This window comes from Bufo gargarizans, chromosome 1 (genome assembly GCF_014858855.1).
Source record: "Bufo gargarizans isolate SCDJY-AF-19 chromosome 1, ASM1485885v1, whole genome shotgun sequence".
Taxonomy (NCBI): domain Eukaryota; kingdom Metazoa; phylum Chordata; class Amphibia; order Anura; family Bufonidae; genus Bufo; species Bufo gargarizans.
In genome coordinates this window covers 188,817,673-188,844,666 of record NC_058080.1, presented here as the reverse complement: position 1 = coordinate 188,844,666, position 26,994 = coordinate 188,817,673, and the positions used below count along the sequence as shown (strand labels likewise).

The 26,994-nt window shown below is 42.8% G+C and overlaps 1 protein-coding gene across 7 annotated transcripts in view; it reads right to left on the bottom strand.

Moving 5' to 3' along the window:
* The window catches only part of ANAPC10 (anaphase promoting complex subunit 10), an 86,235-nt gene that overhangs the window by 25,437 nt on the left and 33,804 nt on the right, over nt 1-26,994 (bottom strand). The window lies entirely within an intron of this gene.

Sequence of the window (26,994 nt, the reverse complement as noted above, 5' to 3'; positions counted from 1 at the left end):
TACTTTCTGGTCTCTCTCAACAGACAGGAAATGTCCCAAATTTCCTATCCCACTTGAAGGGATGGACGAGTTGTAATTACCCTGCACTGTTGCTACAAAGGAGAATACATGCAGAAACTCTACATGCAGAGAAAGCCACGCTTGCACAAGCGCCACAACCCCTTTAAACAGATGATTTAGCGGGTGGGCCGGGAAACGGGCCTTCGTGTATCTGATATTTATGACCTATACTGAGGATAGGTCATAAATATTTTGCCACCGCACAACCCCTTTAAAAGAGTTCTCTGAGATTTACTTATTGATGACCTATCCTCAGGATAAGTCATCAATATGAGATTGTACATGTGACTGCTAAGGCTACATGAATAGGAATGGCACGTCATCACCTACAGTCCAGTGGGAGCCATGTTGCTGTAAGAGCGGAGATCCAAATATAGGTGGAGCAGTGGCGCTCGAAAGACAGAACTTTCATAAGTTGAGTGATTATTTATAATTTTTGTCCATTTAATTTTACTTTTCAGTAGCCAAATACATGTTAAGTAATAATCCCTCAATATGTTGGTGACCTAAATAGGCTAAATACTTGCAGGTCATCACTATTTCAGCGGCGGGGGTCAGATAATCAGCTGTTCGGCAATAGTTCTGGTGATGGAAGCAAACAGCTCAGTCTACTCTGTAGTGGACTGAGCTCGTCACTGCCACATTGCACCAAGTCAATGGAGGCAGTGCTGCAGTGAGTTCAGTCCACTAAAAAGTTGATGGAGGTGTCTGCTTCTGGCTCCGGAGCCATTGCCAGAAGCTAATCAGCGGGAGTGTGGGGTGTTTTAACACTGCCGATCAGCTAGTCATGGCCGATCTTAAGAATAGGCAATCACTTAATAAAAGATGGACAACCCCTTTAATGCATAAGTTTCGTTCTTGAATTTAAACAAATGATCATTCATCAATTTGTTACTGCATTGTGGCTCCTCATTTCTGGCACGTGCAGCTCAAGAGAAAACACAGATAATTTATACACTCTATATGGTTTCTAAGGCGGGTCACTTTATAAACGTACTGCTTGGATTTAAGGCAATGTATTTATCTTTCAGCACGCTCTGTACTCCACCCGCATTACACCATAAGGGGTTATTAGCCAAGAAAGTTCAGTGAAAGATTAAAAAATAATAATAATACGAACTACAGTAGGTATTTCATAATTATATTTCAAAACCAAAATGTCTTCTATCACAATTATGCTTCTTAGTAGTAACCTATGTCACAGATCTCCGCCCTTAGGAGCATGGCACTCCAGAGGCAGCTAAACAAGGAATGACCATGAGTAAAACCAAAATGCAGTCTGACATTCAAGAGTTAATAAAGAGGAGAAATAAGTAACTAAACATGTCGGGCAGACAATGCAGAATGGTGCAGGGTGAAAGATCACCCCCTAGTCATCACAATAGGTCACGATCTGATAAATATTAAGGGGATCTGTCATCAGATATGTCACATTTGAACCGTTTTACCCGAGACATGTGCGCTTGACAGCTGAACACTGTGGTCGTGGTAACATCTTCCTAGGTGCCTGCATTCTTGACAAAATTGATGTTTTATAATATGCAAATGAGCTCCTAAGAGCAACAACGACGGCACCATTCTACCTTGTTGTTCCCAGAGGCTCCGCTCTGACAGATGTAGACGTACTCAAACCTGGCCCTGAAATCTCGCACTAACCCTCTAACCCCACACATTCAGAGCATATGTCGGCTCTATAAAGATGGCACACACTCCGGACTGAAGCAAGCACCATAATAGGGCTGCAGCTATCGATTATTTTAGTAATCAAGTAGTCTATCAATTAATAGAGTACTCTAATAAGAAAAAAAATAACTAAAAGAGGGTTTTCTATAAAAACTCATCAGCTCCCCCCAGTGCCATCAGTTCCCCCTCCCTTGTGCCATTAGCTCCCCCTCCAATGCAATTAGTTCCTCCAGCAGTGCCACCAGCTCCCCCCAGTGCCACCAGCTACCCCATGTCATCAGTTGCTTCCACTCCCAATGCCACCAGCTCCCCCCACTGCCACCAACTCCCCCCCACCCCCTCCTAGCCATCAGTGCCCAGCCACAGCCCCAGTGAACTAAAATGTCCTGACTATCTGTGTATGTCAGGATCCAGTGCAGCTCTGTGCGGGCAAGCGGGTGACCACGGAGCTTGAGTAATAGCAAGCTTTTCACTCTCACTCTGTGGTCACATGGCACAAACAAATCATCTATGCAAAAACATGTGAATGAGGCTACACTATTATACCAGCATGCCCCTTTTCATGTCCCTAACTGGCAGGGGTACTGTGGCTTGCGGTACAGTGCGCAAAAATCAGAGAGGCCTCCATAGATACCTGGTAGAGCAACCACTGAGAATGGGTGAAAGTAGGGCTCTCCTCCATGAGAACATGCTGGTGGTTGAGTACAAGGACAAGAGTGACGTCCTTGTACTGACCAACATTCACACTAATGCCAGCTCCCCTGCCCCTGTACATGGTACCACAACCACTATCCCCAAACCAGTTTGTATCCTGGACTACAACATGCACATGGGAGGGGTGGATCTTTCAGATCAACTTCTGAAGCCCTAAAGTGCCACACGAAAAACAAAAGTGTGGTACAAAAAGCTGGCCGTACACATTGTACAGATGGCAATGTGCAATGCGTAAATGCCATCTCATTCTGCAGGCAACACAGGAACTTTCCTTCAGTTCCAAGAGGCGGTAATCAATTTTTCAAACCCAGGCCGGGGAGGGCCCCAGTACTTCAGGAAGTTACGGTACCCGTGTTGTACCATGGCAACATTTTCCAGGCCAAGTCCCCCAGACAGCAAGGAAGGAACTGACCCAAAAAAAAGATGCAGAGGGTGTTCCAAAAGGGGGATAAGGAAAGACATAATTTACCACTGTGAAACCTGCCCTGAAAAACCTGGCCTGTGCATGCAGGAGTGCAGAATCTACCACACATCCATGGAGTATTCATTTAATTTCACCCTTTATGCTCCCTGTAATATTTCCACCTCGCTTGTATATTCACTTTTCAACAACCACTACATATTTTTTTCTGTGGACAACCGTGCCCTTTCCACCCCTTAAAATGTTCGTACTAGGGTGCACTTTCCCAAAAAGTGGTCACTTTTTGGGGTATTTCTGGGGACTTCAGGAAATGTATTTAATGTGACATGGCAGCTAAAATCCATGTCTGTTTATTTAGGCCTGCAAAAAACAGTTTTTGCACTTTGCCTCTAGAGACCTGCTGTGCGCCCGTACAGCAGGCTACAAGCACTATGGGGTGTTTGCAGAAAGGGGAGAAAATGTGGAACACATACTGGGGTGCAGTTTCTCCTTTAACCCCTTGTGAAAGTAAAAAATTGGGGTCTGCTTCTAATTTTTCATTTTTACAAATGTGTGCTTTGAAATTCTCTCTCTAGTATTTCTGCCCTCTGGGTCGCTTCTTGGGGTTTTTCCATTTCTGGGGACCTCAGGAAATTTATTTGATGCAACATTGCAGCTAAAATCCATGTCTGCCAATTCAGGCCTGTCAGCAAAATTCATATTTTGCAGTTTGCCTACTGTGCGCCCATAAAGCAGGCTACAAGCACATATGGGGGTGTTTCCTGAATGGGGAGAAAATGGGGAACACAACCTTAGGTGCATTTTCTCCTTTAACCCCTTGTGAAAAAATAATAATTTGGGGGTCTGCTAGTAATATTTTTCCCCCCCACAAATATGTGGTTTAAAATGCTTTCATAAGTATTTCTATCTTCTGTGAGAACCTTTTTGCTGAAAAGTACCCTTTCTACCACTTAAAATGTTCGCATGGGGGTGCTCTTTCCGAAATGGGGTCACTTGTTGGGGTTTTTCATTTCTGGGAACCTCAGGAATTTATTCAATGTGACATGGCACCTAAAATACATGTCTGCCAATTCAGGTGAGAAAAATCCATATTTAAAGGGATTCTGTCACCTTTGCTGCCTCCCTCCAAGTCCTGATTGAGAGAGCCAGGCAGCGCTCGCATCTGTCTGCCAGCCCTGTGCTCTGGTGAAACCTGCAAGCGTCTTTCCCTCACCACGCCTGCGCCGAATGCTGAACGGCGCGAGATTTCACCAGAGCACAGGGCTGGCAGACAGATGTGAGCGCTGCCTGGCCCTCTCAATCAGGACTTGGAGGGAGGTGACAAAGGAGGGAGAACGGAGCCTCTAGGAGCAGGAACAACGCCCCCCCCCCCCCCCCGGGTCCTAGAGGCTAATTAGCATATTATAAAAGTTAGATCTCTGGCGTAACGGGGGCATAGATGAAAGTCTAGTTAGGTTTAGCTGACATTAGCACATCGCTAATGTCAGCTAGCTTAATAAGGTTAAATATGGTGCACTTTGCCTCTGGAGCCCTGCCATGCGCCCATACATCATTTTTTTGACCACATATGGGGTGTTGAAGTATTCGGGGGGGGGGAAATAGGGAACAAAATGTGGGGTGAATTTTGTCCCGTTACCCCTTGTGAAAGTGAAAATTGTGGGTGTAAAGCAACTTTTTCTGGAAAAAATGTCAATTTTTCATTTTCTCAGCCAAGCGTTTCCTAATTCTCTGAAACGCCCGATGGGTCAAAGTGCTCACTACACACGTTGAAATATTCCTTATAGGGTGTAGTTTCAGGAATGGGGTCACTTTTTGGGGGTTTCCACTGTAGGGCCACCTCAGGGTGTCTTCATATGCGACATAGCTCCCAATTACCATTCCGCTCTCCAAAAACCATATGGTGCTCCTTCCACTCTGAAGCATGGTGTGCGCCCATACATCAGTTTTTGAGCACACATGGGGTGTTTCTGTAAACTCCATATGCAGTGTAATAGATTTTGAGTATTTTTTGGGCTGTTAACCCTTGATGTCTTGCAATATTTTTTTTCATTCCCATTTAATTCTCGTGTGGCACCTAAAGGGTTAACAAAGTTTGTAAAATTCATTTTGAATAGCTTGAGGGGTGTAGTTTCTAAAATGGGGTGATTTATGGGTGGTTTCTAATATGAAAGTGACTTCATAACTGAACCGGTCCTGGAAATTGGGGTTTGGAAACGTTCTTAAAAATTTTAATTCTAAACCTTGTAACATCCCCCCCCCCCCCCCCCCAAAAAAAAAAGTCATTATTAAAATGATCCAAACATGAAGTAGATATATAGGGAATGTAAAGTAATAACTATTTTTGGAGGTATTACTATCCATTATAAAAGTAGAGAAATAGAAATTTGGTAAATTTAGCATTTTTATTTTTTATAAATAAAAAATAAATTTTTGGACTCAATTTTACCACTGTCATGAAGTATAATATGTGACGAGAAAATAATCTCAGAATGGCCTGGATAAGTAAATGCGTTTTAAAGTTATTACCACATAAAGTGACATGTCAGATTTGTTAAAAATCGCCTGGGCAGAAAGGTGAAAAATGGCCCGGTCCTGAAAGGGTTAAAGGGCATCTGTCTAATATTACTACAGCATATATGGTTAAGGCTACATGCACACGACCGTATGTGTTTTGCGATCCTCAAATTGCGGATCCGAAAAAAAAAAAAAAAAAAAAAAAAGGGATGACATTGGTATGCCATCTGTTTTTTTTTTTGCGGATCCATTGTAACAATGCCTAAAAAGGACAAAAATAGGACATGTTCTATTTTTTTTTTTTGCGGGCTACGGAACGGACATACTGATGCGGACAGCACACGTTGTGCTGTCTGCACTTTTTACAGACCCATTGAAATGAATGGGTCCGCATCCTATCTGCAAAACAATGGAACGGACACAGAAATAAACAACATTCGTGTGCATGTAGCCTAAAGGGCATCTGGCAGATTTGTACCTATGACACTGGCTCACCTGTTACATGTGCGCTTGGCAGCTGAAGGCATCTATGTTGGTCTAATGTTCATATGTGCCCGCATTGCTGATAAAAATGATGTGTTAATATATGCAAATGAGCCTCTAGGAGAAATGGGGCGGTTCTCTTACACCTAGAGGCTCAGCTCTATCTGCGCGGGTACATATGAACATGGGACCAACTGAGATGCCTTCAGCTGCCAAGTGCACATGTAACAGGTCAGCCAGTGTCATAGGTACAAATCTGCCAGATGCCCTTTAACCATACATGCTGTAATAATATTACTACATTATCATGGATTTTTTTGTAATACTGCCAATGTTCCTAGTGTCAATGCTAGCCTGTCCAAAACAGACACAATGTTTTCATGATACTTTGGAGCATATAAATAGATAATTCCATTCCACTCTTTCCACACAAACTGTAAACTAATTTATAGCAGTTCCAATACATATTTTGTGGTTGCCGAATGTAATTTTAAACTTAAAAATAAAAAGGAAAAAGTAATATTGTTAAGCACATGACCTCAACCAACATGTTCTGCAGAAAACAGCATTAATTACAAAAAAACCCTGTGTAGGCCAAAGATCCCCCAACGAACCCATCTGCTTGAGCAGTGCTAATTTCTATACCAGATATTTACAGAATTATTGACCAAACACTAAAACTAAAAAGGTATAGATACCTTCCACCATTAGACTACTGGTTACACTTACATTCTAAAATTAAAGCGTACCTGAGGTTTAAAAAAAAAAAAAAAAAAAGTTTACATAATGACTGTACTTTTTCGTACAATCATAACTGTGAAGGAATAGGTCTTTTTTTGTGCTTCCCTAATTGTCTTTTTTCAGCCTAATTATTCCCCTCTTCAACTGCACAGCTAGACACATTTCTATCACAAGCATGAGGCATTTCCCTTCTGTGGAATCTGCCAACACTGTACTGCTGTGACTTCCTTTCCCATACTCAGCTATGTTCTTTTACAATGGTGCCATCATTTTAACAGAATGTTGCAAAAGTCAAGCTTTTGAGATACTTTAAACATTGATGGCCAATCCTAAAGACAGGCCATCAATATTAGATTGGTGGAGTGTACCAACAGTTTTAATACTCAAGTTAATGTCAACTTGTATAGAGTAGTTCTAACCATCATTCTTGTATTTTGGACACAATATGAAGCTGTGCCTAGTAAAAAATGAAGGGGATGCAGCAACCCCTCCAAACGAGACAGTGTGTAAACGTGCTTCCCCCATAAGAAGGCTCTCAGAGGCTACTTCCAGGTAGTGCACCTCTTGGTAAGAGATCATTGAATGCTAAATATGCCTCTACGACAAACTTGAAGACATGTTGACAATATGAAAGACTTTGAGAGGGGCCACATCATTGGAAGGAGAGAAGCAGGATGGTAATATCAAAAAATTTCCCATCAGCTAGGGCGTTCTGACTTAGCTGTTAGTAGGTGTTTGGAGAAGTGGTTACGTGACGGCATGTACACACAGCGATCAGGCTCCAGATGGCCCAGGCAGACCACTAGTAGAGAAGATTTTTGATTTGCCGACAAGCACGAGCAGTTCCCACAGTTTTGTTGTCCACAATAAAGACACAGGTGACACCTTCATTACATACACCTGTCTCTACCCGGACAATTTACAGGCATTTAGCAAAAGGAAATTTGGTGTCATGGTGCCCATAACATGTCCTGCCAGTAACAGATAGCTACTGTCACCTTCATTTGCAGTGGTGTTGTGAATGAGAAACCTGGACTGCTGCAGACTGGAATTGTATTCTCTTTATTGAAGAATCCAAGTTTTGTGTAACCCTTCTCTCTGAACTCCTCACGGCTCAAATAGAGAATTGAGGTATACATCGAGGTGTCGGAGCAGCTCCCTGATAGTAACTGTAATGCAGAAAGAAATGGTCTACAGATACACCGCAGGTGAATCCTGTATAACAAAAACCGTTGACAAGGGTCCTTGAAGCAATTTTTAATAAAGACCAACCAAGAAATTATTGTTAGCTCAAAATGAGTAAAACAAAATGATAAAAATAAAGTCCCCAAAAGGTGTCAGTAGCCTTTAAATGGTTGCCTAGATGTATAGCTTTCAGAATCCCAGCAAGATTATATAGGCAAAAAAAGCAAATTCAAACAGAATTTGCAGGAAAGAAAATCAACCATCTCGATGTACTGTATAATGTTCACTCTAATAGACCTCCTGAGGGACAAGTGGGGACTATAGGCAGATGAGCTACATAGAGAGTCCTGGAAAATAGAATGTTTGGTACAGAGATTTACGAAGAGGAAACCAACAAGGCCTGTTTACTGGAAATTAAACCAACTCAAAAAAGAGAAAAGAGAAAGCAAAGTCAGTTAAAATTGCTGGCTTCAGTAAGGACAAGGCCAGCCTATAAAACAGCAAACATAAAAAATTTAGTTACAAAATAAAAATATACAACAAAGAAATGTTAGTTAAGTCCAAGAACTGAACATGCTATTATCAAGAAGCATCGTTAGGCTAAATATTATTTCTTCGTGATAGAACATAAGGAAAAGACAAGCCAATCTAAATTACACCAACCAGACAAAAGATCATGTGGACTGTGTAGCACCATCCTTTATTAAAAGTAATTGATCATATGTTTTGTTTAACTTCAAAACATATTTTCAACTTAACATATTTTTCGTCCTATAAGAGACACTTTTTCCCCCAGCAAAGTGTGGGGGCGAGGGGGGGGGGGGGGGGTGTCAGTGTGGCTTATAGGGCAAATAATAATAAAGTGTTTCCATTATGGAAGCACTTATCAGTACAGCAGGACCAGCTCTCGATTCACCACTTCCGGGTCTCCTCCTGCAGGGCTCTGCATGCGGTGAGGATGTTAGCACAGTGTGAACTCACGCTGTGAAGAGCGCTGGATCTCTAGGGAGGTGGTGTCCAGAAAAGGAAAGGTGAGGTGATTATAATTTTTTGTCTAATCTGAGATCTGATTAACATGAGGTTCTGATCTGAGGTATGATTGGGGGTCTTTAACTCTGGGGGTCTGACCCAAGGTCTGATTGGGAGTCTTATTAACCCCTTAGTGACCACCCATACGCCCTTTTACGGCGGTCACTAAGGGGCCTCAGGCTGGGCCACCACTTTTTTTACAGCGGCCCAGTCTAAGAGCTGCACGGGTCCCCGGCTCACACATGAGCCGCGGCCCTCATGTAACAGCCTGGACCGGAAGGATTGCCGATCCGTGCTGTTTAACACTTTACATGCCGCGGGCAATGGCGCCCGCTGCATGTAAAGTGCTGACAGAGGGAGCGGACTCCCTCCGTCTTTCATTGGCACCCCGCAAATGCGATCGCAGGGTGCAGATGTGTGTGAAGGCTGGCAGGGCTCTGATGTAGGTCCCAGACCAGCCTTCAGTAATTTACAGCAGGCTGCGCCAGAGGTCAATGTTAGAATAGCATTGCCATTAAAATGCAATGCACTATAGGGAAAATGCTTTGCATTTTAAAGCACTTAAAATACTGTCTGTTAGAGTCCCCTTGTGGGACTATTAAGTGGTTAAAAAAAAAATATTATAAATTTATTCTTATTTGCCACCGAAAAAACCTGACAAGCGATCAAAAAGCGCCATTTACTCCAAAATGACACCAATGAAAAATACAAGTCGCCCTGCAAAAATCAAGCCCTCACACAACTCCATAGAAAGAAAAAGAAAAAAAGTTATGGGTCTTGGGAAGCGGCAATGCAAAAAATGTTTTTTTTTTTTTTTTTTAAAAGAGGGGGTTTTATTGCAAAATAGTAGTAAAACGTAAAAAAAAAAAAAAAAGGTATTTGGTATCAGTGTAATCGTACTGACCCAGAGAATAAAGATATTATGTTATTTATACCGAAAAATTAAACGCCGTAAAATTAATAATGTAAAAACGCAGTGGCAGTATTGCTGTTTTCCCATCTCCCTCCCAGAAAGAGTTAATAAAAGTTAATCAGAAAGCTATGTGCACCCCAAAATAGCACCATTAAAAACTACAACTTGTCCCGGAAAAAAAATAAGCCCTCATAAAGCTACATAGACGGGAAAATAAAAAAGTTATAGCTCTTGGACCGCGACGATGAAAAAAGGAAGAAAAACGCTTGGTCAGTAAGGCCCAAAACAGGCTGGTCACTAAGGGGTTTACACTGGGAGTCTAATGAAAAATATATATTTTTTTATTTATTATTTTCCTCCTCTTAAACCTAGGTGCCTCTTATGGACAGTTGTGTCTTATAGAGCGAAAAATACTTTCTTTTCACATCACCATATATAGTTATAACGAAATGCTGACATCTTGCAGTTTTCACTCTAGTTCTGAGCTTCACAATAGACTGGCATTTCCTAATCCATAGAGATCCCTTCTCAACAGACATCTCATTATCATCACAGGCAGAAACCACCTCTAATAGGGTGGTTTTACTCACACAACTTTTTTGGAAAAGCGCCACGTTTGTAGTGTTTTCTTTGATCATGAATTGTTTGGGGGTTTTTTTGGCCCCAAAACACAGTGGTTAGGTATTACGTTAATATCAATGGTAAAATACAAAACATACGCTACAATAAGCTTTTTCATTTGTGACATTTTATCCACCCTTTGGTATGTTTTTCAAGGGGTTGTCCAGGATTTTAAATCCCCTCCTCCCGTCCATCGGTACCTGTAAAGAGATCAACTTGCTCCCCACTGCTCCGCTCCACTCCAGCTCCATGGCGCCCAGCTTGCATTTACTGAGAGTTCAGCCCCAGCCTGTCAACATGGGTGCCGTCGAGAGGAAAAAAATCCAGCACACAGAATCCCAATCTAAAAAACAATGTTTAATAGAGTCCACAACAAAAAAATGCATACCATGAGCATATGATCACAAAGATGGTCTATGCGTTTCGAACTGCTAGTTCTAAATCATGACCACGTGTGCAGCTTCAGCGAAGCTGCTTGAGGACACGTCAAACGTAACCCTGTCTGTTCACAAGATGACAGACAGCGACTGAAAGTCTATTGAGGACAGCCTGGGAGCTGCAGAGTCGGAAAGGAGCATATAAGCATGGATCTCTTCACAACTAGCAACCCCTTTAAAAGTCCATGGTATATTTTTCCCACTAAATACAGCATGGTCTAGTATGGTGTTCTTTTTTGGCTTTCCAGAAATGAAAAGGAAAAAAAAAAAAAAAATTGTAAAAAATACATGAAGCTGAGGCTGTTGTTTACAAGGAAAAAAAAACAAACACTGAAAAAGAACGGTCATATAAAGCTGGAGATACATAAAAAAAAATAACACAGCATTAACAATAGGTGATGGTCAAAGCTAACCTTACAGAGTATGACCAGAACACTCTCCGACTGAAGTCATTTCTGACTGATGATTCTGACGTCCACGTGTCTCATCGCTGTTGTTCACAGCTAAGGCTACTTTCACACTTCCGGCAGTGTGATCTGGCGGGCAGTTCGGTCGTCGGAACTGCCCGCCGGATCCGCCGATCTGCATGTGACTGAAAGCATTTGTGAGACTCATTCGGATGCGGATCTGTCTCACAAATGCATTGCAAGAACGGATCCGTCTCTCAGCTTGTCGTGCGGACTGATGGATCAGTCTTGTTTCACATTTTTAGCGGTCTCTGGCATTCCGGTATTTTGAATGCCAGATCCGGCACCAATACATTCCTATGGGGCAAGTCTTCAGTTGTTTTTCACCGGATATAAAACCGTAGAATGATGCGGTTTTATCTTTTGCCTGATCAGTCAAAATGACTGAACTGAAGACATCCTGATGAATCCTGAACGGATTACACTGTGTGGCGAAACCAACCTCGCCACTGTGTTTTGGAGGGGGCTGTTTGCCAGCCTCCTTCCCTGGGATTATGGACCCTTAAGTTACTGGGTCTTAAGGCACTTGGCACTGAGCCCTCTGTCCCTGGATTGCATCATTTGCCTTACTTGCTTGGATTTTACTATTCCCATGGTGAGAACAATGGATGAAGCACATGGTAAGAACAATAGATAGCGGCCATTTTAACTCACAGACACTGTTCTAACTTTTCAACACGGTGCTATCTTGCCTGTATTTGGTGCACAGAGACATCATTCAGTAGTTTGAAACTACCAAACAGGGGACACATTTATTAGTGACTATTTTCTGTATAACTTGTATATTTTCGGTGTAACTGGCATAAAACTGTATCTTCCAAACTACTGAACGGATGTGGGTGAATTTTGGATATGTGGTTCACCCAGATCCCCCGGTTCCGAGGATATATTGGTTATGGGGTTATTGCATGTTTTGGGGTTCTTGTGATATGTTTTATAAAACTGTATTTCTCTGCCTTTGATAAATATATTTGCCATTGTGTTCAATAATCATCACCGGCAGAGGGGAGGATTTTGTGTGGGTGTGTTCCATTGTCCCATTGTGTGTTTAAATGGTGATGTCTGTCCTGTTGTCTCCACATGTGTATTGGCGACTTCCCTTTGTCCTGAGAGATAATTGGATTGCTCTTCGGTTGTCTCCGGGACAGAGAGGAGGAAACCATGATGCATTGTGGGGATGTGTTGTATCTGTCCTGTATTTGCAACAACTGTAATAAAAACCAGGCTGGGTGTGCCAGCACGTGAGACCACTGCTTGACCCTCAACATGGAGCCTTGTCTCGTTATTGGGGGGATTCCCTGTATGCTGTTAGAGACTGATTGCCAGGAGTGTAAGCTGATTGTATGCTTTTCCTGTTCGTCTGCTAGCAGCTATTCGCGAGGTTCCAGTTTGGAGTGCTATTTTGTATCCAGTTCGGGAGTTTGGTGTTCTGCAGTAGCTGTGCCTGCCTTTCAGAAAGGGGCATATCGCCTAAACGGATTTTAACCTCTTGTCTGCTGAAACGGTCCGTTACACACTCCATTCAGAATGCATGGGGATATGCCTGATCAGTTCTTTTCCGGTAAAGAGACACTGTGACGGAACTCTATGCCGGAAAAGAAAACGCTAGTGTGAAAGTACCCTAAGTGAGGCAAGATGGTTGCTCCCATGATCATAAAAAGAATCAAATAAAGAGGACATTTAATGTTTTTTTTTTTTTTTGTTAAACTTATAGGGTCATTTATCAAACTGGTTTAAAGTAGAACAGGCTTAGTTGCCCAAGGCAACCAATCAGATACTACCTTTCATTTTTGAAAGGTACCGCTTGTAAAGGTACTTAGTTTAACAAAAAAATAAATAAATAAAAAACGGTGAAAGGTCCTCCCTTAACCTCTTCAGGACACATGACGTACCGGTACGGCATGTGTATTTCCGATCACCGCCGCCCGGCGGGTGGTGATCGGAACAAGGTGCCTGCTCAAATCATTGGCTAAATGGCCCCCCCCCCCCCCCCCCGTGTCGGCCTTCAATTCAGACCTGCAGTTTGCGGCTTTTACCTGCGGTTGCGGCGGCGGCATCGGGTCCCCATGCGGCTGTAGGGGGGACCGATGGCATGGAAGGCAGCGCGATGCCTAAGGAAGGCATCACGCTGCCTTCCGGTGACGAGCCTGTGAGATCCAGCCCCCTGGATCTCACAGGCCGGAAGCTGTATGAGTAATACTCACTGTATTACTCATACAGCCAATGCATTCCAATACAGAAGTATTGGAATGCATTGTAAAGGGATTAGACCCCCAAAAGTTCAAGTCCCAAAGTAGGACAAAAAAAAAAAAATTGAAAAAATAAAGTTTCCCCCCCCCCCCCCAAAAAATAAAAGTTTCATGTAAAAATAAACAAAAACGGCATTTTCCCCAAATAAAGTAAAAAAAAAAAAAAATTGGTAAGAAATAGAGGGGGGGAGGGGGGGGAGGATACATATTAGGTATCGCCGCGTCCGTATCGACCGGCTTTATAAACATATCACATGACCTAACCCCTCAGATGAACACCGTAAAAAATAAAAACTGTGCTAAATAAACCATTTTTTTTGTCACCTTACATCACAAAAAGTGATCAAAAAGGCTTTTGCCCACCAAAATAGTACCAATCTAACAGTCACCTCATCCCGCAAAAAATGAGCCCCTACCTGAGACAATCACCCCAAAAATAATAAAACTATGGCTCAGAATATGGAGATACTAAAACATAATTATTTTTATTTTTTTTTAAAGCTGTTTTTGTGTAAAACTTACATAAATAAAAAAAAAAAGTATACATATTAGGTATCGCCGCGTCCGTATCGACTGGCTCTATAAAAAAATCACATGACCTAACCCCTCAGATGAACACCGTAAATTTTTTTAATAAAAACTGTGCTAAATAAACCATTTTTTGTCACCTTACATCACAAAAAGTGTAATCGCAAGCGATCAAAAAGTCACACGCACCCCAAAATAGTGCCAATAAAACAGTCATCTCATCCCGCAAAAATCATACCCTACCCAAGGTAATTGTCCAAAAGCTGAAAAAATGATGGCTCTCAGACTATTGAAACACTAAAACATGATTATTTTTGTTTAAAAAAAAATAAATCATTGTGTAATACTTACATAAATAAATAAAAAAGTATACATATTAGGTATCGCCGCATCCGTGACAACCTGGTCTATTAAAATATCACATGATCTTACCTGTCAGATGAATGTTGTAAATAACAAAAAATAAAAAAACTGCAAAAATTTCTTGTTCCCTTGCTTCACAAAAAGTGTAATATAGAGCAACCAAAAATCATATGTACCCTAAACTAGTACCAATAATACTGCCACCTTATCCTGTAGTTTCTAAAATGGGGTCCCTTTTTTTTTCTATTCTAGGGGTGCATCAGGGGGGCTTCAAATGGGACATGGTGTCAAAAAAAAACAGTCCAGCAAAATCTGCCTTCCAAAAACCGTATGGCATTCCTTTCATTCTGAGCCCTGCCGTGTGCCCGTACAGCAGTTTACGACCACATATGGGGTATTTCTGTAAACTACAGAATCAGGGCCATAAATATTGAGTTTTGTTTGGCTGTTAACCAGGGCTGTGGAGTCGGAGTCAGAGTCAATTTTGGGTACCTGGAGTCGGAGTTGGCAAAAAATGAACCGACTCCGACTCCTACTAAATTTAAATTGGAATAAAAAAAATAAAAAGAAGCAAGTTTAAATGTCCGAATTCATAAACAGTTATAATTAATGACTTCTCTACTGTAAGAATAAAGGCCAATGCATGCAGTGCCTCACGTAACCGCAAAACAAACGCGTTCAGTGATGTGAAGAAGCATTCTTTTCATATGCTTCACTATATGGCACGCAATGCACAATTAGGAGTGGCAATACATATACTTTCCATTGTGTTGTGTTCTGATGTTACAGGGAACACAACACAATGGTTTACCTAGCCTCTCACTGATAAGGGATTAAGTAAATATGTGTTTTGCAGGACTAGAGACACTTGTATAAGTGAAGGGAATGGAGGGTCAATAGTTCAAGACTGAAGCTGTAAACCATTGGAAAAACTGCTGTCATTCAGCTAAGGCTATAAAACGTGTAAACTCAGAATGTTATCTTAAACTTTAAACATGACTATGGGATTCTTCTAGGGAAATCATGTTTTAAAATAAATGTCCCTTCCTGGATCCTCCCACTGCCCTATCTTCAGCAGAAGATCAGCACACAAAGGAGAAGGCAGCAGCTTCTACCCAACTACCTCTCTGTGCTAGAAGAGCTTAGAAGAACTTCTTTCTTTCCTTCAAGGAATGTATAAAATACATTCGCATATTAAATACAGAGGAGGAGGAGTCAGAAGTACAAAAAACTGAGGAGTCGGAGCATTTATCTACCGACTCCACAGCCCTGCTGTTAACCCATGCTTTGTTACTGGAAAAAATTGATTAAAATGGAAAATTTTTATTCTGAAATGTTATCTCCATATGCCAATAACTCTTGTAGAACACCTAAAGGGTTAACGACGTTTGTAAAATCAGTTTTGAATACCTTGAGGGGTATAGTTTCTTAGATAGGGTCACTTTTATGGATTTTCTACTCTAGGGGTGCATCAGGGGGCTTCAAATGGGACATGGTGTCAAAAAAAACAGTCCAGCAAAATCTGCCTTCCAAAAACCGTATGGCATTCCTTTCCTTCTGCCCTACCGTGTGCCCGTACAGCAGTTTCCGACCACATATGTTTCTAAACTACAGAATTCAGGCAATAAATATTGAGTTTTGTTTAGCTGTCAACCCTTGCTTTGTAAAAGTAAAAAAAATATTAAAATAAAAAATTTGCCCAAAAAGTGCAATTTTTAAATTGTATATCTATTTTCCATTAATTCTTTTGGAACACTTAAAAAGTTAACAAAGTTAGTAAAATCAGTTTTGAATACCTTGAGGGGTGTAGTTTCTAGAATGGGGTAATTTTTGGGTGGTTTCTATTATGTAAGCCTCGCAAAGTGACTTCAGACCTGAACTGGTCCCTAAAAATTGGGTTTCTGCAAATTTCTGAAAAATTTTAAGATTTGCTTCTAAACTTCTAAGCCTTGTAACATCCCCAAAAAATAAAATATCATTCCCAAAATGATCCAAACATGAAGTAGACATATGGGGAATGTAAAGTAATGACTATCTTTGGAGGTATTACTATGTATTATACATCTGTGAAATATGTATTATAGAAGTAGAGAAATTGAAACTTGGAAATTTGCTATTTTTTACAAATGTTGAGTAAATTTAGCATTTTTTTTATAAATAAAAATTATTATTTTTTACTTCATTTTACCAGTGTCATGAAGTACAATATGTGACGTAAAAACAATCTCAGAATGGCCTGGATAAGTCAAAGCGTTTTAAAGTTATCACCACTTAAAGTGACACTGGTCAGATTTGCAAAAAATGTCTTAAAGGGTTTCTACCACTTCAGTTTGACCAAATTAGCTTTCAGACACTAGCGATCTGCTAGTGTCTGATCTCCATAACCATGCAATTCTTAGACCTTTGTGTGGAGCCGTTTCATTAAAAAACTAACTTTGATTCCTATGCAAATGAGCCTCTAGGTGCTATGGGGGCGTCTTTTCAGCACCTAGAGGCTCGGTCTACTCACACTGTATGCCCGCCCATCTCGTCTTGAATGCCTGCCTCCATCACAGCCATCGGACGAATTCTCGCGCCTGCGCCGTTAAATTTTGTCATCGGCGCAGGCGCAGTGAGTAAATGATACGCTCCTGGTGCCGGATTCCTCACGGTGCCTGCGCCGACTACGTCACAGTGAGGAAGCCGGCATCAGGAGAGCGGCCTTCACTCACTGCGCCTGTGCCGAAGACAGAAGTGAACGGCGCAGGCGCGTGAATTTGTCCGATGGCTGTGATGGAGGCAGGCATTCAAGACGAGATGGGTGGGCATACAGTGTGAGTAGACCAAGCCTCTAGGTGCTGAAAAGACGCCCCCATAGCACCTAGAAGCTCATTTGCATAGGAATAAAAGTTAGTTTTTTAATGAAACGGCTCCACACAAAGGTCTAAGAATTGCATGGTTATGGAGATCAGACACTAGCAGATCGCTAGTGTCTGAAAGCTAATTTGGTCAAACTGATGTGGTAGAAACCCTTTGAGGTGAAATAAGACTGTCCTAAAGGGGTTCAATAAACATGTATCCTATTGTGTAATGAAACATTGTAACATTCTTATATATTGTATGAATGTCTCATGGTTTTCAATACGTCCAGTGCTCACATCATCATTCAACAGGCTCTTTTACAGTTGAACTTTTTACATACTTTCATGTTGCTTCAGGATCTGTGTTGGAGAGGGAGAGAGGGTTAATGTGCAGGACCACAGCTCTATTTGTGATTGGGTAAATATGAGCTCTTCCGGGTCATTAAAGGGAATGTGTCAGCTGTGACATCCTATCCAACTATTTGCACAGACACATTTGTGGTTCACCTGATTAATCACCTGTAGATCCAAGACTCCTTTCTCGAGTCAGGACAAGCAAATTAGGTATATGGTGCATGGAGGAAGCGCTGCTCCTTTCTGTTTCCAGTTTCTCCCTTGCTGCCTTGACACTGTCAAAGTAGCGAGGGAGAGGTTGGTCACAGAAAGGAGTGGAGCTTGGGTTCCATGAGGACAACAGTGATGCCCTTTTTGCACCAAAAGCCTAATTTGCATAAGAGGCTCTACGGTGCACACAACACCTAATCTGCATGTTAGGAAAAAGTATAACTTGGATACGGAGCCTCGGATCAACTATGCAAATATGGTGAACAGAGTGCCTTTAATGATCTGGCAGAGCACTCATATAGTGCTCTGCCTGATCAGTGAGGTGTGTGCTCCTACACACTACCTTCCCTCCCTACCTAAAGCAACATGGAAATACAGTCTGACTTAAAGTAGCTTAAGGTCCTTTCACATGAGAGGAGACATTTGACGGTAAATATAATGAGGTTAACAAATACCCCAATGCTGTTTGTTTCATTTGCCAGAAGATGACTAACTAAGGTTAACAGGACCAAACTGTACAACATTAACCCCGACTGTTCTAGGCAACCAAAATTAGTGACACTAATTCCCTCCACTTCAATAAAGCAACAGGGAAGGTTTAATAAGTAGAACCATTTTTTTCCTCTTATTTTTTATGGTATAAACCTTAAGTGCGTTTTATGGTCAGGTGCATCTTATAGTGCGAAAACTACAGAAATACAGAAAATATACTTGAAAATTCTCATCACACAAACGATAACATTTATTTGATGAAATCAGAATACCACTCTTTCCATTCACTATATAAGAACTACATGCCCTCATGAGGAAGTTGTAGCAAGTGTCAAGGTTTACATGGCAAGGGTGTAATGTCAGCATACCAGCATGTGCCATGCTCGAGATCTTCTACTCCTCGTCTAAACTGCTTCACATCATTACTATTCTCCATCACAACTCCACTTTGATCCCACATCCTGTAGTCTAACCCACAAAACAAATACATTTCCTCAAACATAACATTAAAATGGATGCCTATTTGCCTGGGTAATACATGTTCTATAATCTGTGGTAAAAAAAATAATAATAATAATATTCCACACAACTTCACCTAGAGCCTTGGTTGTCAACCTGTAGTACATACCTCATTGTCAGCAGAGGGTAAGTAGGATCATGACCTTGAGGGAACTTTGCTGTAACTTCTTTTGGTGGGGGTACTTTGCAAGCTGTTTCCAGTGCTTAGCGACGTAATAGCACAGCACAGTGATGGCGTGGGCTAAGGAGCTGTATTATACATACAGAATGCCTGGATTCATTCTCCGCTTATAGGTTCTAATAAAATTATATCGATACACAATGCTGGGATTGGCGATAACTCTCATCCTGGAAGTTTAACCCCTCAGACGTCAGGGTCAATAGCGACAGTGTGAATGCCAAAAGCAGGATGCAGAGTAGTTATCATGGCAGATAGGGGCCTTCTGCTATGTTCCGGCTGCTATTACACCCTGCCCCTGGAAATGAGAAACCACACTTCTCAATCTGACAGTCTGATGGAAGAGTCTGGGATTGGTGAATTCCAGGAGAATATTACTTTCCCCACTGCATGTGCCAGTTGTTTTTCAAGGCTTGGTCTAGGTCAGGCATCCTCAAACTGCGGCCCTCCAGCTGTTGCAAAACTACAACTTCCAGCATGACCGAACAGCCTACAGGTATCAGCCTACAGCAGGGCATTGTGGGAGTTGCAGTTTTACAACAGCTGGAGGGACGCAGTTTGAGGATGCCTGGTCTAGGCTCTCTAGTTCCAGTGAATGGAAATCTTAAAGGGGTTCGTTTGCTTTTTCTATTTATCACCTATTTATCACCAATAACAGATCAGCGGGGGGCCAACTTCCAGCACCCCTGCCAATCAGCTGTCTGAAAAGAACGCAATGCTGCCTTCTCCGTTTACCTGCTCGCTGTCGCAACTGCAGCAGCCAGCAGAAGTTAGGGTACTTTCACACTTGGGGCAGAGAATTCCAGCAGGCAGTTTCGTTGCCGAAACTGCCTGCCGGATCCGTCAAAATGTATGCAAACTGATGGCATTTGTCAGACTGATCAGGATCCTGATCCGTACGATAAATGCATTGAAATGCCGGATCAATCTTTCCGGTGTCTACCGGAAAAACTGATCCGGCATTTCTTTTTTTTAAATTTTTTGCGGTCTGAGCATGCGCAGACCGCAATGCCGGATCCGTTTTGCCAGAACACTCGGGGCCAGATCCGGTATTAATGCATTTCAATGGGAAAAAATGCCAGATCCGGCATTCCGGCATGTGTTCCAGAATTTGGGACAGAGATAAAACCACAGCATGCTGCAGTATTCTCTCCGTCCTAAAAAGACTGAACTGAATACATCCTGATGCATCCTGAACAGATTGCTCTCCATTCAGAATGCATTAGGATAAAACTGATCAGTTCTTTTCCGGTATTGAGCCCCCAGAACGGAACTAAAGGCTGAAAGAATAACGCTAGTGTGAAAGTACCCCACTCACTTCTATGGGATGGCTCTGGCATATTCCCTTGAACAGACAGGAGCCGTCCCACTGAAGTGAATGGGGATCCCATAGTTGTAATCACACTGCTCGCCGCTGCGGCTGCAATGTAGAGCTGATTCAGCGCTCTGGACAAAGAAAAATACATTTTTCAAAGAACATTGTGGGGCTTTAAAAGGGTGAACTAAACTAAATTAAAGGGGTTATCTGACTATTTGTAACGCAACTACGCAAGACCTATCCCATCATTGGTTGTGGTCCAACACGCAGTCTCCATAGTTTCTCAAACTGCTGATTGGCAAAGATCCTGGTGTTAAATCCCTACCAATCAGATGGAAAAATTACCAAATGGTCAGATAATCCCTTTAATTCGATTAATAGCCCAGTCCTACTTTAATTGGTTAAGTGCTGGAAGAACTTAAAGGGGTTGTCTCATCATGGACAATGGGGGCATATAGCTAGGATATGCCCCCGTTGTCTTATAGGTGCGGGTCCCACTGCTGGGACCTGCACCTATATCAAGAATGGAGCCTGGAGGAGGGCGCACTGCGCATAAGCAGCCGCCCACCATTCATTTTCTATGGGGCCGGCGAAAATAGCAGAGCCCTGGCTCGGCTATTTCCGTCAGCCACATAGAAATTAATGGGCTTATATGGCTTCTATGGGGAGTTGGCTTGGTGGTAGCTGGACCGGAGTCCTCCAGCCACTACCTTGTGGGGCTCCGTTCTCGATATAGGTGCGGGACCTGCACCTATAAGACAATGGTGGCATATCCTAGCGATATGCCCCGATTATTTATAATGAGACAACCTCTTTAAGTCCTTACCTCAAAATGTATCCATCATACAAAACATACTAATCTCCTATATACTCATTGAGCAAATACTCCCTTCCCAGATGTCACCTCTTCCCCATTTCCTCTATATCGTTCTATATCTATCGTTTCCTAGATACCTGCAAAAAACAGCAGCAGCACGAGCTGGCATTATTACAGTAGGAGTGGCATAACGATGCCAGCCTGCTCAAAGAGACTTGGCATGGAGAGCAAATAAGGTACTCAATTAAACATATCCAGAATATAGATTATGGCAGAGTTTTTGAGGTGAGAATGGAAGCAGGGATATGTTGTGAAGTGCTCCATAAATGGAGCATGGACCTGTTGCATATAAACAAACCCAACAGCATCTACAGCAAGCCTCCGCTCAATCTACTAGGACGGACTGATGTTACAAAGTATAAGCACATCCAGTAAAACAGTCAAACAACTTTTGGCTTACCTGGAGAACCTCTTTAACAATACACATGTCAAAACTGAACATAAACGTTACAAACCATTAAAGGATGTGAGAAATTTAAGAAAAACATTACAGAATTGCTTCATTCTGGAAAACCACAGATTAGACTGCTATAAAATAAAATAAAGCATACGGTAATACAATGACGTAAAATATTTTGATATCTGGACTTTTACACAGAAAAATATAAAATGACTGTCTATAAATCAGGGAGTACACAGCAAGGATGTAATTAACATCACGCGTCAGCAGAAATATTACCACATATACTCGGTATCTGAAAACTCACCTCCTTCATAAATGCATTAGAGAGAAATACCACAACACTACAAAAGCCTTCACTTGTGTCCTGCAAACCAATACAAGTCTGACATCTAGTGGAAGCCACACACAGCCCACGAGTGTCGGAGGCTTACCATTTTCCCCTTAAAAGTATAACGGCCATTCAAAATACTTTTTGTCCTATTTTGATAGGTGGAGGCCTGGGTGCCGATACCCCACCGATCACTAAAATGCAGAGGCAGAAACACTCAGCCAAGCTCTGTCTCTCCTCACCAGCTGAAGATAGGAAGTCTATGAACCTATCAGCTCATCTTTAGCTAGGAAGGAGGACACTCAATAGGACTTGGCAAACCTTTATTTGTTTTAAATTTAAGTATTAAGAACGGACAAGAGGAATATTACGAATATGATTTTTGAAGGGGTTGTCCGGCCCTTGAACAGAAAACCCCTATGTTATGGACCTGTGCCCCTGAACATAAAAATAAATAAATCACCTGTCCTTGGTTGCAATGCTTCTCCATCCCTGGCCGCTTCTGGTTCCCACAAGACCAGGAAGTGGCTGGGTCCAAGTACAGGCCTCAGATGTCACAGAGGATTGAACTCTATGTCACTGCAGAGATGTACTATATTGGCACAATTTACCAAATGTTGTCTTGCAAAACATAAAAAAATAAAATAAAATCTTTGTGGGGTGAAATTGAAAAAGATGATAATTACTCTTACCGGTAATTGGATTTTCCGTATAGCCTCCACAACGGCACTTCAGCAGGAGGGAACCCCGCCCCCAGGGACAGGAAACGACGTAGAAAGCAGAAGTATAAATGCCTCCTCCCCATTACCTTCTCCAGTAAATACCAAAGGAACCAGGATGATGCTGAAGAAGTAACCTTTTATTTGTAGGGAGATATAAATCAAGTTATAATAGACAAAGTATGTAAGAAATTAATGGGTGGGAAAAACCCAGTGCCGTTGTGGAGGCTATACGGAAAATCCAATTACCGGTAAGAGTAATTATCATCTTTTCCGTACGCCTCCCACAACGGCACTTCAGCAGGAGGAATAACAAAGGAATCTATTAGGGGGGGGGGGACTGCCGCAGACAGGACTTTACGTCCAAACGACAAATCCGAGTTGGACTGAACGTCCAACCTATAATGGTTAAAAAAGGTGGAAGGACCAGCCCACGAAGCGGCCTGGCAGATCTGTGACAAGGAGGCTGAGGCAGATTCTGCCCAGGAGGTGGAGATTGCTCTGGTTGAATGGGCTTTAAGGCCCCCTGGAGGAGTAAGACCCTTAACTGTATAGGCCATTGCAATGGTCATTCTTATCCAACGGGCTATAGTAATTTTTGAAGCTGCCTGCCCCCTATTTTGGCCTGCATACTGGACCAGAAGACGGTCGGATTTTCGTAGTCCTTTGGTGGCTTCCAGGTAGCCAAGAATACATCTACGTACATCTAGATGGTGAAAGCGTCTTTCCCTTGAAGACTTAGCCCCTGCGCAGAAGGAAGGTAAGGAGATCTCTTGTTGGCAGTGGAATTTAGAAAAAACTTTCGGTAAGAAGGAGGGCTCATGTCTCAGTACAATCCTATCATCAAGGATGGTTAGATATGGAGGCCTGCATGATAGAGCGTGGATCTCCCCCACCCTTCTGACTGAAGTGATAGCTATGAGAAAAGCGGATTTAAAGGATAGCAACCTGAGGGGGATTGACTCAAGAGGTTCAAAGGGATGGTCCATAAGGACAGAAAGGACCAAATTAAGGTCCCAAGGCGGAACCGTGGATCTAATAACTGGGTGAAGTCTGCTGGCTCCCTTTATGAACCTCTTGACCACATCCAAATCCGCTAGTCTCATATCCAGGAAGGCACTAAGGGCTGAAATTTGGACTTTAATAGTACTGACACGAAGACCTTTTCCCAGCCCTTTCTGAAGGAAGTCCAGGATTACCCTCATATCTGGGGGAAAAGTGGGATTCCAGGATTCCTTGGCAAAAGAAAGGAAGGCTTTCCAAGTTCTCCAGTAGATGTTGGAAGTTACTTGTTTTCTGCTAGAGAGCAATGTGGAAATCACTGCATCCGAGAAGCCCTTGGACTTCAAAATGGAGCGCTCAAATTCCAAGCTGTCAATTTTAGTTGGCTGATTGCAGGATGCCAGGCTGGGCCCTGATGGAGAAGGTCTGGAGACAGAGGAAGGGTCCAGAAGTCCCCCTTGGAGAGGTTCAGAAGGAGGGAGAACCAAGGCCTTTTGGGCCAGTATGGAGCCACTAGGATGACATGGGCTCGTTCCTCTATTATCTTTGCCAGAACCTTTGGTATAAGCTGGAAAGGAGGGAACGCATATAGCAGACCCAAAGGCCATGGACCCGCTAAGGCATCCACTCTCACCGGATGGTCCCTCGCCGAAAGGGAATAGAAAAGGTCCATCTATTTGTTCTTCTGGGAAGCAAAGAGGTCTATTCTTGGGACTCCCCATCTGCTGCAGATGTTCTGGAACACTGCTCTTTTGAGGCTCCATTCCCCTGGCCAAATTCTCTTCCTGCTCAGGAAGTCCGCTAGTGTGTTCTCGCCCCCCTTTAGATGGACCGCGGTTATGGACTGAATGTTTGCCTCTGCCCAAGAAAAGATCCGAGATGCTATCCGACAAAGGGAACTGCTTCTTGTGCCCCCCTGCTTGTTGAGATATACCACTGTGGTGGAGTTGTCGGAGAGGACTTTTACATTTTGTCCGCGGATGATTGGAGCCAGGGCTTTTAGGGCCAGAAATACAGTCAGAAGTTCTTTGGCGTTTGAAGAAAGGGGAAGGGTCTCTGCGTCCCAGGATCCCTGCAATAACTGACCCTGACAATGGTCTCCCCAGCCTCCCCCGCTTGCGTCTGTTGTTACTACAGTTTGATTGAAGAGTCTCCAAGGGACCCCCTTGACTAGGTTTCTCTCGTTCAGCCACCACTGCAAGGAGAGTCTGACCCTTGGAGGTAGGGTAACTCTTTTTTCTAGGGAGAAGACGCTTTTGTTCCACTTTTTTAGTAGGAATTCCTGAAGAGGTCTCCCGTGAGCCTGGGCCCATCTCACCGCAGGAATCGTTGATGTCATGAGTCCCAGAATCTTCATAATCCTCCGGAACGTGACTTTCGTCTGGCTTGAAAAGACAGAAATTCTTAACCTGATGTCCCGGACTTTTTGTTCTAGAAGAAAAGAGGTCATTTGGGTGGAATCCAGAAGAATACCCAAAAAGATCATCTTTTGGCTGGGTGATAGATTTGACTTTTCTAGATTTAGTTTCCAACCAAGCGACGTTAAGGTCTCTAGGACGAACTTCACCTGTAGCTGCAGTTGAGTCGGGGAGGCTGCTGTAATGAGAAAATCGTCCAAATAGGGTATGAAGCTTATCCCCTTCTGGTGAAAAAAGGCTGAAATTTCTGCAATGATCTTTGTGAACACTCTGGGTGCAGAGGCCAGGCCAAAGGGTAGCACCTGAAACTGAAGATGGAGAAGACGCTCCCCTTGAAAAATGGTGAAACTTAGATATTTTTGATGTTTCTGATGAATCGGAACATGGTAATATGCGTCCGCCAGGTCGAGCGTTACCATGGAGCAGCCCTGGGTTAAAAGGTTCACTGTAGATTTTACTGTCTCCATCCTGAACCTTTTGTATCTTATGTATTTGTTGAGGCCCTTTAGATTGATAATTGCTCATTTTTTCTTCTGTGCAGATTCCCCACTCCTTCCAGATTCTCTATTCTGAAAAAAACAAAGAAAAGGGCAAGGGCTCCTTTTTATTATAGGGGAAGGAGTGGGGCAACCGTCACCAGGATAAACCCTCAGGTGATAGAGTAAAATAAAATCACTCCAGAGGAGGAGGCTTACCGGACTGGGGGCCTTAGGGGCATCAGAAGGCTTCTCCTCCTGCAGAGACATGCTGAGGGATCCACTGCTGCTCTGCTGGAGACACTGAGCGGCGTTTTCCCAGTTTCCCGCCGCTATTTGAATAATTTCCTGGTCAGCTGACCTGCCGGCGCGTCACATGTCCAGCCGGAGTCACGTGACCGGGTCTCGCGAGATCCCGGCCCAGAGATCTCGCGCGCCTTCCGGCCCTGCAAGTGGCTACTTCCTGAGCCGGTGCACCGTCCGGGGCTGCCTAAAGTAAGGACTTATGCCGAAAGCAAGCGGAGGGAGCCGTATCTCGCCCCCAGCGTCCACCGCTCTGCCACAGCCCTCCTGCCAAGCAGGGAATACTTACCGCAGGCTGGGCGCATGAAACTTCGGCAGGAGAGAACCTGCCCGCTTTCCACTCATCCCAAGGGACAGGAAACGACTGGAGAAGGTAATGGGGAGGAGGCATTTATACTTCTGCTTTCTACGTCGTTTCCTGTCTCTGGGGGCGGGGTTCCCTCCTGCTGAAGTGCCGTTGTGGGAGGCGTACGGAAAAAAGGTAATTCTGCCATGGTCTTTTTTGGTTTTGTTTCACTGAACTCCGAAAATGACATAAGGACCTTATTATGTGGGTCAGTATGATTACAGCAATACCAACTCTATATACAGTAATTTTATTATGCTTTATTACTGTCAAAAAAAAATAAAAAATTACAACAAATATATTCTGACACCCATAACTTTTTCAGATTTCCATCTACAGAGCTGTAAAGGGCTTGTTTGTTTAAAAAAACTTCATTAAGAATATCACATCCGTGCTACTGTTAAACATGTCCTCTGCAGGAGGCGTTTTCCGAAGTTTCTGGAAATATTGCGAGACTTACTTCGGCTCGCCTCTTTCACGTGTCAGTTAGTTTACTCGAAAAAATTACTGTATCAAAATACTAAGCTTAACTCTGCTTAGTGCCACTTTAACGAAACAGCGTTCAGGGGGAATTTTTTATATTTTTTTAAACTTTTCTTGATTTGAATTTGGAATTTTTCGTCCCCTAAGGGTACCTAAATATATGTTTTCTTCCGATAGCTTGTACCATAGTCTGAAATAGAATATTATTGCAGTATATGGGATTCTTGACAGGCATTCTATTAACAGGCATATTACTAAGGCCTCATGCACACGACCGTTTTTTTTTAAGGTCCACAAAAACGGGGTCCGTAGGTCCGTGA